Consider the following 17,544-nt stretch of genomic DNA (forward strand, 5'->3'; position numbering starts at 1 on the left):
AGCAAATAACCTTAGAGAACAAGTGTTGAGCCTTTTAAAAATTACCATTAAAATATTTATAAATGTTTATTTTAAGCTCATAAGTAATGCATGGATGTAGTCATGTAAAAGAATCCGTTATAGGGACTGGGTCTGTGGTTCAGTGGAAAAGGGCTTGCCTCTCCAGTGTGAAGTCCTGGGTTCAGTCCTCAGCAAAACATAAAAATAAATAAGTAAAGAAAGATATTATGTACATCTATAGCTAAAAACATATTTTTAAAAAAGAATCAGTTATACTCTCCAGTTCAAGATGGTAGATTGAAAACAATCCCTTTTATTATTAGTCCTGAAAGTAACAGAAATAAAAATAAATAAGCTAGGATATAAATAAAAATGAAATAATTAGATAATAGTGCTGGAAAATCTGACAGGCAAATAAGTCATAAAATATCCTTAAGACATGAAAGGTAGGTAACTTTATATTGAAGACTAAAAGATTCTGAAGGCTTTTTAAAATAATATTCAATGATGGTAGTTAGCTGTGGCACTCTTCACCTGAAGATGTTACAATAGTGACAAGTGACCAATTGATCATAACAGCAAGTCCTGTCAACAGCAAGTCCCTAAACATATGTTCACAACACACATGAGCAAGCACACATGTACACATAGGGCAAAGAGGAGATCACAGACCTGTGGAATTAATGTCAGAAATTGTAGCTCTAGAATTTGTGTGACAGGGCTATACTCTGTGGCCAGAACCATCCATGAGAAAGGGACCCTACTTATCTCATAATGAACAGCAACTAAATATCGAACTCAACAGGTGAATGCCACAGTCCACGGCTCAGTCAAACCTTCAGGAATGAAGGGCTTTCTTAGGATTCTGAGAGAGCTACCTAAAGCCAGGCTTCGTCTACAAACCTTCTGCAGGACTTCTTCAGCTTTGAACAGCTGTCATGACCCAGGGTCTGTCCCCATTCCAATAAGGTAAAAATATAAGAACTAGCTGATGCAGACTATAAAAGCCTGTTGCTCACACACTCAAGTTATTCCAAGTACTTTCACGTCTTTATTTTGCCTAGACTCATGTACTATTTAAATATTTTCTATTGTTCATTACTTCAGATAAAATTCAAAGCATGTCCTGACAGTGGATAGTCATTTTACCAGTCATAATAAAAAGAGCTTAAAATTGTGATTGATAGACTGAAGAACAAGATGTATCATTAGTTTAAGGCTCTTCAGTGATAACAAGTGTGAAAAATTAATCTCATGACCAACAGACTTACCAAATCAAATTTATCTTCCTCTAAATTGTTCATTCAGGTAAAGGGCAAAGATATTTAGAGAGGTGAATTCCATACAACTTTCATTTAAAGATCTTATTCACCATGAGATATCAAACAGGATTGTTTTATACAAACATATTAATATTTATCTTGTAAATTATTCCATACTCTGAGCATAAAAATGTGTATTTCTGGTTTTCTCCTTTTCATTTGAAACAGCAAATGATACAGCTGCATTTTTACTTTCTAAATACATTTCAAACTTATGTCATGAATTCATGATCAAATGTATCTTCAATCTTTCAAACATCTAACATTGCACCTAATAGAATCATATTTGAGGTCCTTTAAGTCCATACTCCAGCAATATGGGCTGACTTTACTTGACATAGTTATAAGGTCAATGGTTCAGAAAGCCACTTATGACACTTCTACAATGTATGTTTCAGTGCAAGCCACTTATGACACTTCTACAGTATATTTTGGTGTGAACAGAATTAAAGTCTCATATTACCATTTTCATAGTTTCATTGATGTCTCTACACAATCAATATTTTACTAGCAGATCTGCAAGTTTATTTAAAGTATGTATTAGACACCAATCAAGAGAGGTAAACTACCTTGATACATGAACAAGGAGAGTGTAGAGCATTATTAACAGAGGGGGGAGAATAACAAGGAATTACATAGGGGAGGGAAGAGAATTTGAAAGGACATTTTATGTCTGAGTGAGAACTGCAGAGAAAAACACTCAAAAGGAAAAATCTAGTAGGCTGGGAACAGATCAGACCACATTGTAAAGTGTGTTTGAAGTTCACAAAATGGGGGGAATTTTTCTAATGTCAAATTTTGAAGGTGGAGAACTACCTGCTAGGACACTGCTCCATCTCTGCTACCAAAACACGTGGGGGTGCTGTGGACTTGCTGGAGAGTCAACTGAAAGTGTTGGCTGAACTTGCCAGCCAGCTTCTGGGAATCCTCAGGGCTGCTGCAGGCCTCTTGTTGACTCACTCAGAAGCTGTCACTTGGAAAATTCCAGAAACCAACTGGAGTGTCCTGGGCAGTGCCACTGTTCTCTTGGCTATCCCAAAGCCTTTCATGCTGAGGTGCAGGTTACCTGTGGAAACCTTCCAGGTGAACAGGTGTTGAGTGAAAGGGGAGGTGCTATCTCCTGATGATCACCAGGACATCAATAAGTAGCACCACACCCTCCAAAGGAGCAGAGTTACACAGCACAGCCTCTGAAGACAAGAAGAGAAAGTCCTTTTAGATCTTTTTAGCATTCACGGCTGCAAAGCTATTTATATATGTATATATACATGAATTCATGAGGTCCATCTACACAGTAAGAGAGCAGAGCAGAGAGAATGAATCAAAAACTGTTGAACACGTTTTGACCATCACTTACTCATCTTTTGCATGTACCCTTCTGCATATGAGCTTCTCTACAGTATCAAGCTTGGCATCTCTTACCTAACAAGCTGCAACTATTCTTTTCACAAATGAAACTTTCCCACCACATTTTCACACACACACACACACACAAGCACAAAACACACAGAACCAGAAGTCGCTGAATTCATTCTTGTGGCTATATTAATTTTTCTCACTTTCTGGCACAGTTCCACTCCACCGAATATTCTTTTGCCTAAATATTAAATTATCAATCAACCTCCAATCACACACACACACACACACACACACACACACACACACACACACATTCAATGGGAAGTAGGAAAGAGAAGAATTGATTACCATATACAAATAAACACTTGTTTATGAAAAGAGACCAGAGTGTGTATTTCCTTGACTGAAAATAAGTACCTATGGCTTCTTCTTCCAATATTTATTTAGTCCCTTTAATCTCCAAAAATGATTGATTGGGGTTCATTATCCAATGTAGTAAGCCAGATCTGAAATCTAGAATAATTTTCATCCTCATATTTCTTGATTTTGGGGGGTCTGGGAAGCAAAAGGAGTTCCTACAGTTTTTCAATCACCATGATGATCAGACATGTAAAAACTAAGAGGCACCAGGAGAATACACTGGATTCCTGTCATAGGTGTTCCTACTCACTCAGTCGTAAAGCTTTGTTCTGTCTAAGGTTCAATGCCATGAGGAGCTGGAAATGATTAAAGCTCATCTTTTGATTCACTGTAAATCTATTGTGCTCTCTAGTGGAAACATTTTCTCCTTCAAAACTAGAAGATTCAAACCAGAAAATAAAAGACCAATATCACCAGAACAGGAAGAAAAAAAGAACTACAAATTGTGTATTAGGTGTAAGTAATACTATGTAAAACCACTTCCATTATCGCCCCTTAATTTCAGACTCATGTTTTCAGTCTGTGGGGATGATTGTACACAAAGTTCTCTATAAGACAGATCCTGTCTTCTCAGAAAGTTATCTCACTCTTTCCCCGTAACTTCATTTCATTAGCAACTATTTGGTGAACCACAGTGATAAGTTAGTGTTAAGGTTTGGATGTGAGGTGTCTGCCAAAAGCTCACATGTGAGAAAATGTAAGAAGGTTCAGAGGAGAAATGATTGGGTTGAAAGAGTCCTAACCCAAGCAGTGGTAGGGTGTGACTAGAGTAGGTGGGAATTAGAGTGTGGCTATCGGGTTATTTGTATCTGGAGAGTGGAGTTTCTCTCTGCTTCCTGATGTTGTGAGTTGCTTCCCTTCACCAAACTCTTCTGCCATGGTGTTCTGCCTCAGCTTGAGCCCAAAGAAATGGAGTCAGCCTTCTATGTACTAAGACATCTCAAACCATGAACTCCCATATAAACTTTTCCTCCTTTAAAATTGTGCTGGTCAGCTCATTTAGCCACAGAAACAAAGAAAGTTGACTAAAACGGATTCCCAGGTTTTCATGTTAATTTAGGCATTCCATTTCTTTCTGGGTATTTCTTTTTCTCCAATATATTATCACTCTGTAAACAGAGGGAAGTCCTTTTGGTGAAATCTTGGGGTAATACCAGGTAATATTTGTGGTATGGCAAAAGTGCAGTATTCAACCTTCCTTCCAATTAAGGGTCTCTGTTTCTAAGAATTGACTCAGGTCTGGAAAGGTAAGAGGCTACAATTCTCTACAGAAGTAGAGATACAAACCACAGTGTTAGCTCAAGAACTTGAGTTTTTATATACCTGTTTGCTTTTCTGTTCTATGTATCAAGCTTTACTCTACTGGATTGTGAATCTGCTTCATTTTTGGAAATACCATGATCCACAAAGACATCTTCAGGCAAAAATATACAGATTACCAGTGTGCCCCTGAAGGTCTTTGTGGTATATATGCCAACTTGGGTTGGTGGTTAAGTGCTGTCATGGACATGCTAATGCCTCCCTTTGTTCCCATGGAACTTCTTAAAGTCCATATCAATTATGGCATGTCCTACCATTTTGCATTGTATACAAAAGAGGTCAACCACGGAGATTTTCATGGATGTAGGCACACCTCAAATTATGTATTTATCAAAGGTCATTTTGTATAAGCTCTTTGCTTTGGTTCAGATTATGTACTCTTTAAACATGCTAATTTCACTTCAGTTATGGTTCTGGATGGAATAGAATATGTTTGTGGTTAATAGAATCTTAATGGAAATTGTCATCTCCTCTCAAGAACCTACCCGCATTGAGGTTATCACAGGATTTACAACAGAAGAAAAGTAATTTCCTCAGACATTTGATGACAAACTACTTCAATTGATAAGTGAGTTTCAGAAATACCTGGGAGTTGAGAGTGTCAGTTTTATCTGAATCAAAACAGATGTCTCCATTTCAGCTTTCAGGATTCAATTCTTTATAAAGCAACACTATAAATTGCACATGAGAAACTTGATTAGACTATAAATTTAATTGTACCTTTAATTATACTATATACAAAATTAAACTTTGGGTTTGATTTTAAGCAATACTAGCCTCTGGCTAAAAAGAATATTGGATCCTTTCAGGGATGTCATGGAAGATTTCCACTTGTTGCAATTTGACTTAATCTGTAACTTAATCTGAGCTTGCTATTTTTTTCCCTCTAAGCACTCAAATTCACCAAAAACATTCCTTTACAAATAAAACCTCATCATCACTGTAATAAGTGTAAATTCAATAGACCCTAGAACTTCCAAGCATATATTACAGTTTGAACTTCATCATGAACAAGCATACTTGATAACTTGATTTATTGTGATGAATTGCTTACTAGTACTTTATTTCCTTTGGGCAAGGAAATCAGCACTACATATAAGCTTAATGTCATGACCAAACCAGTCCCAAAAATCTTATCTTCATGGATCAATCTCTGGGAACCTTTTCTATTTTCAGTTTTGTACAAGTTGTGGTTCACTATTCATAACCAAATAGCATTTTGATTAATTAATTTTCATATAAGTTACTAAGGACTTAGCATAATAGGAAATTGTCACAACAGAGAATTCTAAAGGATGTTACAAAGATGAAGTGATCTATCCAAAGAAGGAAGAATTGAAGAAGGGGAAAATGTTCTCCATGCCTTGAAATCAGATTTCTCAATATAAGAGGTAAAGTCCACTAATATTGGAGAAGCTACCTGGATATTCCTCAGCAAAAGCTCGTCCACAACCTGCAAGTTGGTATGATGAGCAGAGAATGATCTTCTGGGATGCTGGAAAATTAGTCAATAAGTTCCTTTTGGGGATGAATTATCATTAACCTGCTTGGAAGTCAGTAGTGGAACTGGTCATGTTCACAAAAATTTTCCAGGAAGATTCCCAAGAATTCATGGGAATTTTTGAGGACTCTGACTTATGAGAAAGTCATCACTAGGAAACAGGTAAACAGAAAACTGATGTGTCCATGAAATTCAGACCTCATTTGGGAAGTATAATTGAATTCATAGTCGCAAAATGTTACAAAGAACTGCCAACTACCACCAGAAACTGGATGAAAGATGTATGTCTGTTCTGGGGAAAGTTGTTCTTGAGGAATTGCCACTTGCTGCTAGCTGAAGAATCAATGTTAAAACAAGCAAACAAACAGCAACAACAACAACAAAAAATACTCACTCTGAAAGGACACACTTGATAAACACAGAAGAAAATGGAAAGAGAATTAAACTTTTCTCTTTGAAAGTCCCTACAGTGCCCCCTACCAACAAGAACATTTTTGTATATGATATGGAAGAAATATTACAAAACCAGCCCACTTGTCGAAGAACAGATTAACATTGAATTTGGACCTGAAACTAACTATATTGATAATTGTGTACAGTGCACTCTAAGTGAAGGTGTTTCAACCATAAAGTTTATTAGTACACTGAAATCATTATTTCAATAATTTCCAAAACATAATAAAAATAAGAATAAATAATTTAAATAAAACAATACCAAAATTATGTCTCTTTGCAGCTAATAATTCCTTTGTGTAAATACAAAAATTCATTAAAAGTGGCGATAAAGTTATTAAGGCTGGTTTGATATGTCATAACTTTATTGTTTTATAAGAAAAGAAATTAAAAATTTCTAATAGATTTTTGTATTTCAATGTAAAAACTTTGTCCAGTTTGATTTGATTCAACTTTATATATTATCTATCAAAAAATCATGGAGTTGGCATATAGAAATCTATTCTACTCAAATTTAAGGTGAGATCAGAGTAAAAAATATGACTGTATTGCTAACAAAGGCTTTTAAAATATCTGTTTAAATATGTATACTTGAGGACTATGTGTTTAAAACCAAGTGACTCATAACATAGAAATATTTTATGACCAAGAGGATTCTTCTGTTTAATATTCTCATTTATAAAAAATTAACACCTGATTTATATAACTGAAACCATCTGTTTATGCTGGCAATTGGATACAGGGAATAATTCAATAACTGGGGCAGCTAAAGATAATATAATACTCCTGGTCACTGCAAAGCACCTGCCCACACACATACATACTGAGAAATGCAGAAATTTTGACAGCTTATAATTAGTTGAAGTTATGCTATAAACTGCCTCATGTCTGTAAGTGGGAGGAAGTGTGTTCATCAAAAATTTTGAATTCAGATTCACATTTATTGTTTCTTTTCGTTCACTCAATCTTATGATTTATAACTGATGAGTGGTTACTTTCAACAAATCTCAAACTCACATACTGGATAAGAAAAGGAGAATTTGTGCACTCATAGAGACACCTCCAAACCACCTCTTCTTGGCATCTTTTACAATATCTTTATCAACTTATTGTGTGTGAATTTCATCATCAAATAATCATGGTTGTACATGGTTTAATATTTAGAGGAAAAAAATTAAGTGTATTTGTTGTTAAAGGAAGAGATTATCTTCCATCATGGCACGAAGAGAAGTTTGATGAGTTTATGCCCTGAGAAAACCAATTTAAGTGATGAAAAAAACCAACTACCTCTAAACATAAGAGAATTCTGGAAATTGACCAATTCCACAGAATAAACTGAAAAGCATCTATCAAGGGGAAACTTCAGAAGCCCAGTAAGAGTTCCTGATGTTTGGATTCAGGTATGTTCCCATTTTTTCTCCCTCCTGACTTCCCCCAAGACTCTGAAAAATCTACGGCCTTACAATCAACACAAACCTTTCAGTGTAGCCCTTATGGAAGTACTACTCTCACAACCCAGTCAATATTTTGTTCATACTTGAAGCTACCTGTAACAACTCAACTTTCCTTGTGTGGTGACTGCTTGATTTGACTTACAGCTCAGCTCAGGAATGCAAACAACAACCAAATAAGAAACCATCTCAAGTTAACACAAATGTAAATCTGGTGGCATTGTCTTCGCAGCCTGAGGTATTAATTTTAACTGAGATCACCAAGAACCTAGCCAAATATTTATACAGAGACCTTGGATAACTAGTCAACCATAAGGAACTTTGAAAATCTTCTGTAGTTTTATGAGGGTCCAAAAGGTTAAAGCTTCTATATTTTTATGAGGGTCTCAAAGACTCTGCAGTATATGTTTCCAGAAAATATTTAAATGAACCACATCCTCTCAAATCACTGTTTGGTGACCTTGAGACCTACAATAGCAAACAGTGAAATCTCAGGTTGTCTTGTAAATTGCCTAAAGTTTGAAGCTCTGTCTTCCCACTGTGATTCCCTTATCAAGGATAGAGAATATAGGCAAAGCAATTAAGAAAAACTCCTGACCAATCATTGCCGGATTTTTAGATTATGCTGATTCAGATTAAAAAAAAAAAAAAGAGGTACACATATACATATATACATATATACACACAAAAAAAATTTCAGAGAAGTAGATAATCAAACACTGAAGAATATTGAATGTATATAATTTCTCTAAGAAAATTATTAGGAAATAATGAGCATCAGGAAAAACAATAATGATAACAGAAAAACAAACAATAAATCATGTGGTCTGTTGTATCTGATATGAAAGTTATTATGTGGTCTAAAAATTGCTTTTGATGTAAATTGCCACATTAACAAAGAAATAGAAAAGCATGCTATGTAAAAAGGGGGAATAGCGACCAACAGAAAATTCCCCCGAGGAGCAAAATAATAGATGAGTCATAGAAAATTTAAGCACGAAAGGAAAGTTTGGTTAATAAACAAGTATGAGAAGAATAGCTTATAAATAGGAGATATGAATAGAGATAAACTGTAAACAATGACTAAATAAAACTTTAGTAGTTGAAAAATAAAATTATAAAGGGAAAGTTTACTAGGTCAGGACAAAGAAAAACAGATTTGAGGTGAAAAGAAAGAGAATCAGTGAATTTGAAGATAGAGATGGATCTCATATAGTCTGTTGAAGAAAGAGTAAAAAAAGAATGAAGCAAATGAACAAAATCTTATTGATCCTTGGAAGATTATCAAGCAGCCAAAAAAAATGTATGATAAGCATACTAGAAAGAGAGGAAAAAGTAATGAGCAGCACAGCTTCTGAGAAATAATGGCTGAAATATCTCAAATTTGATGAATAGAAGAAAACGTGAAAGAAACTCAGTAATCGCCAAGTCCCCCAGAAAACAAAACAAAACAAAACAAAACAAAACAAAAACTTCACAATGATTCACATTCCACACACCATTGTCCAATAAAAAATGTAGATGATGAAAAAATCTCCAAAGTGGATAAAGGAAAGTGACTTTATATATACATTTACCTTGGTGAGATTTATGACTCAATTCTTATCACAAACCATGTGGATAGAGAAGTAGTTTGAATGGCATCTTCCAGGTACTGAAAGAAGGGCTGTTAAGCATAAATTCCATATCCAGTATGAAAAGAGGAAAAATGGCACATCCCCAAATAAACAAAATGTGATAGAAACTGTTGATAACAAATGTTTTAATACAATAGTAAAAGTATTCCTTTTGGTTAGCTTAAAAGGAATTTACACACGTCAAGACCTCTGGTAAAACTGCCTACCTAAATAAATCTGAAAACAATTTTAATCATATTTTCTTTTGCAATGCTTGTTTGATCTGGGTAAAACATAACAATATAAAGCAATGATTATAAACAGTGCTGGTGGGCTTATATTGCATAATGATGCAGTTGATATAAAAATAGGAGGAAAGAGAAGGAAAAAATAGTGCCAAATCTAATAGCTGGAAATCTATATATCATAGTGGGTATTATTCATAACTATATTGATTCAGATTAAGAGCCTAATTATACTACCCAAAGTAATTACTAAAAATAAAATAAATTATAAATAAAAGAAGTTAAAAAATAGTGTGAATGCACCAAGAGAATAAAAATTACTAATGAAAATTCTGTTTCATTCAAGAGATGGCAGTAATGAAGAAATGACAACATAAAAAGCAAAACATTAGACGTCAAAAACACATAGCAAAGAAAGACACATATCTTACTTTTTCAGTAATGATATTAAATGTAAGTAAACTAAACATTCTGATCAAAGTGAGTTTAGTTTAATTGATTAAAACTATAAAACATATCCAACTACATGTTGTCTAAAATTAGGCAGACTTCAGAACTAAAGACATCAATAATTCGAAAGTAGATTTCAGGAAAAATCCCAACATGCAAAGGTAATGGAAAATGAACTGTGAGTTTAACAACATCAACAAAATAAACAGTATCAGGAAAGTTATTAATAGAGGAAAAGAAGGCCTTTTAATAATAACAGAGCAATTCATCAGATAAAAAGATCTATGCACTTTACAACACAGTCCTAAAGGATCTTCAATATGTTAGGATGTTGGTGTATTAAAAAAGCATTAATATATTTCCTTCTGCTGAAAATCAATTGTATTATCATCAACTATAGTGATATATATATACATATATATATATATCTGAAATATTATTATAAACATACTTAAAATTACCTTAGATAATAGTATATCAAGATAAATGAAAATTAAAGCTAGTTAGTAATGTTAAGCTTGTTACATTAAAATGACATGGAATATTAAAATTGTCACAGTAATAATCTTGTTGAACTCCAAACAGAAAAAGAATCCCAAAAGATCATTTTGAAAACCACATTTTAAGAAACTTAATATAAACTTAAGTGGATTCTTGCTAAGGTATAGAATCAGGTTTCAGAATGGGATAAAATCATAATGGAATTAAAATAAAGGGACTATGATTTTTTTAACCATAAATACTGGAAAGCAATAGTGTTCTGAATTCACATATCATCAGTAAGTATAAGATTTGCTGAGTAGAATAGAGGCCTTTGAAATGTACTCTTATCTCAGGGAAAATTTTCAGGTGCAGCATTGAAGATCAAAAGGGCAAATAAAGTGAGAAGATAAATTGGTGTAGGGAAAGTTCATGTTTCTTCCTCATAACTTCAGTGGGAAAAGAGAGAACAGTATGTAAGAAAGCGAAGTTAGCAACTGGTTTGGTGCATTTGAAATGAGACATTTACTGAAGATGTGACCTTGTACAGTTATACAATGTATCATATATATTCATATATATTTCGTTACCTACAGAATGTTGGGAAATATAGAACTCATAAGGTGGCTATGAAGATTAAATAAACATGAAAATATATGGAAAGCACTAGAATTATTTTGGTAATTATTAACAGCTAATTTTCTAATCAATGTAAAGTGGATATAGCAGAGTGCCTTTGCTCAGATTTTAACTTTCCTTCCTGATTACTTTGCTACTGAAATATTTAATTCCAGTTTTATTTACTATCAATTAGGCAATAGATGATTGTCAACACCACCTCACTCAGAGAGAAGATTATCATAAAAAGTACTTAAGAATATACCATCTGACCTTGTTTCACGTGGAGGTTAATCAAAAACGAATCTCTTGGACACTGAAGTCACCTTTTAAACCTGCATATTAATTTTTAAGCAGATCTCTGGGGTTGTTTTCCACATGTATGTCTAATGAACTACCTCACATTAATGAGAATCCTACGAAAAAAATGGAAGAAATAAATGGTCATATCCATGAAAGCACTGAAAAGCTATAAAGGCAACTGGAAATTTAGAAAATGGTAATCTAAGAGTTTTCATTTTTCCTTTCAAATCCTAAGAGGCAGGAAAGGTGGAAATAAAGGTAATATCATTTAGACTCTTACACATCCAGCTGGATATAAAATGGTTTTTAGAACCCATAAATATAAAGGGTCCCAGGCAAAAATAAAGGTGTATCCTTCAAGGAAGATTCAGATGAATAAGAGTAAGCTAAAGAGAGTTTAGAATTTATAGAGGCCAAAACTTTATCTTCACTCATCTACATTCATAACTGGATGAAGGAGATATACACTTAATGGAATTTAAAGAAAATTAATTCTGCTTTTTAAAATAATTGCTCAAGTGCTTCCATTCACTGAGATCTTTCTTCCTTTCCATGACTTCTGCCTCTTGTTTGAGTTGCTTTCATTTTACCATGCAGGAATCTTTTGGTCATTTCCTGCAGGGCAGGTAATGAACTTTGTTGGCTTTCAGCTTTTGTTAATCTGGAAATATGTTAAATTCTCTTTCATTTTCAAAGGACAATTGTGTCAAACATAGGACTCTTGTTAACAGTTCTTTTCATTTTGTTCTGTTTTCTTTTTTAAACTCGATTGTTTTATTTCCTTTAGTTCTATGAATATATCAGCCTTTTTTTTTTTTTTTTTCTCTCTGATGAGAAATCTACTGGTAATCTCATTGGAGATCCTTTGTATATGATGAGTCATTTCTCTTTTGCGTGTTTCATGATTCTCTCTGTTGTTTTAGAATTGACAGTTTGATCTTCATGTTTCTTGTTAAAGATTAAAGTTCATCTTACTTAGAATTCATTGAAATATATTCATGAAAAATATGGAAAGTGTTCAACTATTGTTTCTTCAAATATTCACTCTTTCCCATTTCCTGTCTCTTCTGTGAGACTCCCACAATTGTTGATCCATTTGATGTTGCCCCACAGGCTGCTTAGTCTCTGTTCGATTTTTCTGCAAATAAATTGTTATCTAGTCAGGCAACCAGATTCCATAGGCTTCCTACACTGCCAGCTTGCTAAGTACCTATTAGATCAGTTTTAAATTATCTAGATGACCTGAATAAAATGGCCCATCATCACCAAAATCTGAAACTACATACCTCATGGTAGTGTATATAAAAATCTTTCTCAATAATGATGTTACCAGAATTGTTTACAGAGGTCATTAATATTTTTGAGCATTAGAAACATGATTGATCTCTGAAACATAATTCGGCAACATTTCAGAAGAATCGCTGCTTGTCCACCAATAGATCAGTGATGAACAGACTGCACAAGTGGAAAAACTTGGGTAATTATATGGTGAATGGAATTAATATGGTATAATTCTATCATATATACAGTTCTGATACATTAATAAATTTCTCTTTTGTATAGCAAATCATTCTACAAAAAGGAGAAAAAGTAACCATTGTAATTTTTTAAAAGAAAATGAAATTTGTGGTCTTTGTTCTGTGCTTCAATTCTTTCTCAAATATTTTCAATATATTAGAATGTTTATGCTCTTTGTTTCAGCAAAAATACAAGAATATCTGGGAATTCAAATAGCAGAACTGGAATATCTATTGACAGTTTCAAAACTAAAAGATTCTTAACTGGGTTGCTATTGGGGGCCATGTGTGCTAGTTGGAATGAAAGATATCTGAAGAAATTTCTTTGAAAATTAATTTTGGCAAAGTATTAAAAATGTAACATAAATGTACCTTTTAAGGTAAAAGAGATATAAGTGTTTTTACTATTTCTTTACCTACCACTGTCTTAAATGTTTTATTAAAAATAAAAAAGATAGAGGAGGAGGAGGAGAGGGGAGGAGGAAGAAGGGGAGAGAAGGAGGAGGAGGAGGAGAAGGAGGAAAGAAAAACAGTATGTATAAAACAATGAAAGGATGAGAACACCATATAGGAGCACAAACATTTACTCAGAATTGAGATTGTTATGGCCTAGACTAGAATAGAACAAAAGCTCCTTTTAGTCAGCAAGAAATGACAGCTAAACTAATACAAACATGAGTTTATAGAGATAGAAATGTATGTTAGCTAAAATTATAATGAAGGAATTTTTATTCTATAAAATTTTCTACAATATTTGATATATTTTTCAAATATTACATTTGTTTCCTGAGAGAAAAGCAGCAAATTCATAGTGAATTCTCAAGCACCAAAGTGCAAATTCATAATAAATTGAATAAAAAGAAATTCTGGAGCAAAAAAGGAGTGAATCAGACAACAGGAACACTAAGTTTTCATATATTTAAATTAGCAAAGGTAGAATGAATTTTTAGAAAACTTCACTCATAAAATAATCAAAATCTTTTAAAAAGACTATTTAGACAAAGAGAGTTTGTAAATATATATATACAATGAACAGATCTCTAAACAATCAGTAAATGCATGAAAAAAATGTGGAAGAATTCTGAATAGCTTGGCACAAAAGCAAATAAAAAATAAATGTAAGATGTAAGTAAAAATACATAGAACTTTGAAAAGTTTAAATTGCCTTATTATCTGAATTTAAAACAGAGCATATGAATGGGAAAATGTTTTAGAACAATAGAGGAAAACATTCATTAAAGAAAGTTATATTTTCAAGTTCAAGTGTCTATTTGCCAGTTAGCTTTCAATTAAAAAAAAAAAGTGTGTGTGTTTGAATGTGTGTGGGTGTGTGTCTGATATTTAAAATACCAGAGATAAAATGAAAATTCAAAATACTCCTAAAGATACCAGAATACTTACAAAGGAAAAGCAACAATCTGACTAACATAAAGTTTTTTATATTTTAATCAGTTGGTAGAAGAAATAAAACAATGCCTTGTATTTTATGGAAGAAAAGAGTTGAACATAATTTTGTAACCCATTCGTATTTCCCATCCTGAGATTTATAATAAAATGCATTTTTAGCAAAATGGAATGTACAATTTTTCCAGCCTACACATTCACTAATGATAATGATTAAGTGATTAGAGAATAAACTGAAAGAATAGGGAAATTAATATGCCAAAAAACAACAAGGAAAATAGCCAAGGGTTTAACATAAGTTATTCACTGATGACTCCTGAGTAGGCCTGATAATATTGAGGTTCAATTTGTGAGAATCATTCAATGTTTCCAGTGTTCAGAAGTTAATCCCCAGTACCGCAAAAAAAAAAAAAAAAAAAAGTTAATGTTCCTTTCCCAAATAATGTGGTTATAAGAATGACTGGTTGTTACAAAAAAAGTTACACAAAATATACCACTAATAAAGTTGGTAAACAAACATTGTATTTGTAATAACATAAATTAGTAAAATGCAAACTCTGCTTTTCTCATTTCTTAGCCTCTAGCAATTTATCAATTTATTTATGTATTCCTGAATAGTATAGTTTCCATTGTCTATGAGATTTATTTTCTCCTCATTTCTAATCCAAATATCCATTATTTGGTTGTGACATTCATATCATCATAATAAAATAAGGGCTTTTTATTAATGACAAGGTTTTACCATTAATTTTTACTCATAAAAAGTTTTCACCATTATATTTGAATTATGTAACTTAAAAGTATGATAATTACGAAACTTAATGGTAAATTTTAGGGAACAGATGCAGGATAGAAGATGAGGCAGCATATTAGAAATGGAGCAAAATTCTTTAGAAATAATAAATAGCTGATATTATAGAACACTATTAAAAGCCCTAGAGTTATGTACTGAATCATTCTAAAGTGAAATTCAATCAATACAATGGAAATTGATGAATCAAAAACTAGACATATAAAGTAATATGCATCAAAAATAGCAATATAATATAAATGTAGAAGTATAGGTATGAGTGCTGGAGTACTTAAATAATGAAAAAAATTAAATTAGAGAAAAAAAATTAGCTTTGAAACCTCACATTGACCTATTATGTGGAGTTATCTCCTGGGAGTAGAAGTAGGAATTGTATGCTAGGAGAAGGGTAACAATCTCATTAAACATATGCATGTGATACTTTGAAACAAAGTTGAAGCAATTCCATGGCAACAAATGGCAGTATGTTTTTAGTACTTGGAATCTTTATCCAGACTACGAATAATGGCTGATTACATGTCCTGGTCTTGAACTAGGAACTATCATGTGACGTGCTTTGTACCAGTCAAAAATGCAGAAAGGAACAAATGGAACACAAATAAAATTAGAGATGACAAATTTGAAGCTGCATGAAATGCTAAGTCACCATAGGGTTATACCTTGAAAGTGTCTTATGCAAAATATATTGCCAAAACATACTTTGCATAAGAAAAATAGACTTTGTTTTGTTTGTGATTGAAATTTTGAGTATCATTATTACGTCACCATTGCAGTAATACTGAGTGCAACTAAGAAAGAGAACTCCCCTACCCACAAACTGAATAATATGGAAAACCAGTTAATATTGAGCTACATTCTCATTGCTTCTTTTCCTCCATAAGTATGGAATGAGAATGATAGTCAAGGTGATGTGAATTTGTGAATACTTGGTGTTATGATTTAGATATGAGGTGTCTTCCAAAAGCTCACGTGTGAGACAATGCAAGAAAGTTTAGATGTGAAATGAATGGATTATGAGAGCCTTAACCTAATCAGTACACTAATCCCCTGATAGGGATTAACTGGGTGGTTTATCCAGATAGGGTGTGGCTGGAGGAGGGGGATTCTTGGGGTGTGACTTTGGAATTTATATTTTGTCTATGGTGAGGACAGTCTCTCTGTCTCTGTCTCTGTCTCATTTCTGTCTCTCTTTCTCTCTTTCTCCTTCCTAATTCCAAGTCTTAGTTGCTTTCCTTTACCATGCCCTCATGTCCTACCTCACCTTCAGCCCTGAGGAAGGGAGCCAGCTGTCTATGGACTGAGACTTTTGAAACCATGAGCCCCCAAATAAACATGTCCCCTAATTGTTCTTGCCAGGACTTTTGGTCACAGTGGTGAAAAACCTGACTAAAAGATGGTTTAGGGATAAAACTTGTAATGTCATCACCTGTGAAAAATGTTAGCAGAAACTACTTTCAAGAGTTTCAACCTGTCTGAAATTTTAAGCCATTTCTTCCATATCCTTTATCAAACTGTCAAAATTATTTATTTATCTACATTTCTAAGTACTCTGATCTTCAAATCATGTTTTTCTTCTTGGTTAATATTCATCTGAACTTAAATCAATCTTTATTTTTTAACAATAAAACCTATGACACAAAATATTTCTTTAAATCTGACAAGTTAACCACAAGGTACATTTTCATTCACATTATTTTTTCAATTTTCCAGCTAAAAATTTTCTTCCCAGTACAAAGTCAAAGAACAATCATAAACATATTTTACTAATAATTGTACATCGCAAAATTAGAGAATATGTTCATAATTATCTCAACAACCACTTAATAATCAAATTATTTCAAAAAATGTATAATGTGCATTTGTGTATGACCAAAATGATTTATGAAATGTAACAGTGTTAAGTCCAAGTTTACATTTTAAGCAGGAATGTCACTGTACATTAAAAAACAGTAAAACTGCTGTAGTAAAATTAACTGAAAGTGGAAAATATACACAACCCAAATCACTGGATGCAATAATGAAGAAACCATACAAACTTAGAAACAGGGAAAAATGACAGTATACTGGATAGAAAATCATTTAGATGTAAAAAAAATGACAATAAGATAAATCTTAATTCCCAGTTGAGTCTTCAGACTCAAACTTCATAAAGTATAAATACTTAATTGAATATTGTTTAGATAGATCTAAATAAAAGCCCACTAGTTATTTTAACAAAAATTTAAAAATACATATTTAAAAAAATGAAATCAAAATAATACTAGTAAATATCTC

The sequence above is a fragment of the Sciurus carolinensis genome, chromosome 6 (genome assembly GCF_902686445.1).
Source record: "Sciurus carolinensis chromosome 6, mSciCar1.2, whole genome shotgun sequence".
Classification (NCBI taxonomy): domain Eukaryota; kingdom Metazoa; phylum Chordata; class Mammalia; order Rodentia; family Sciuridae; genus Sciurus; species Sciurus carolinensis.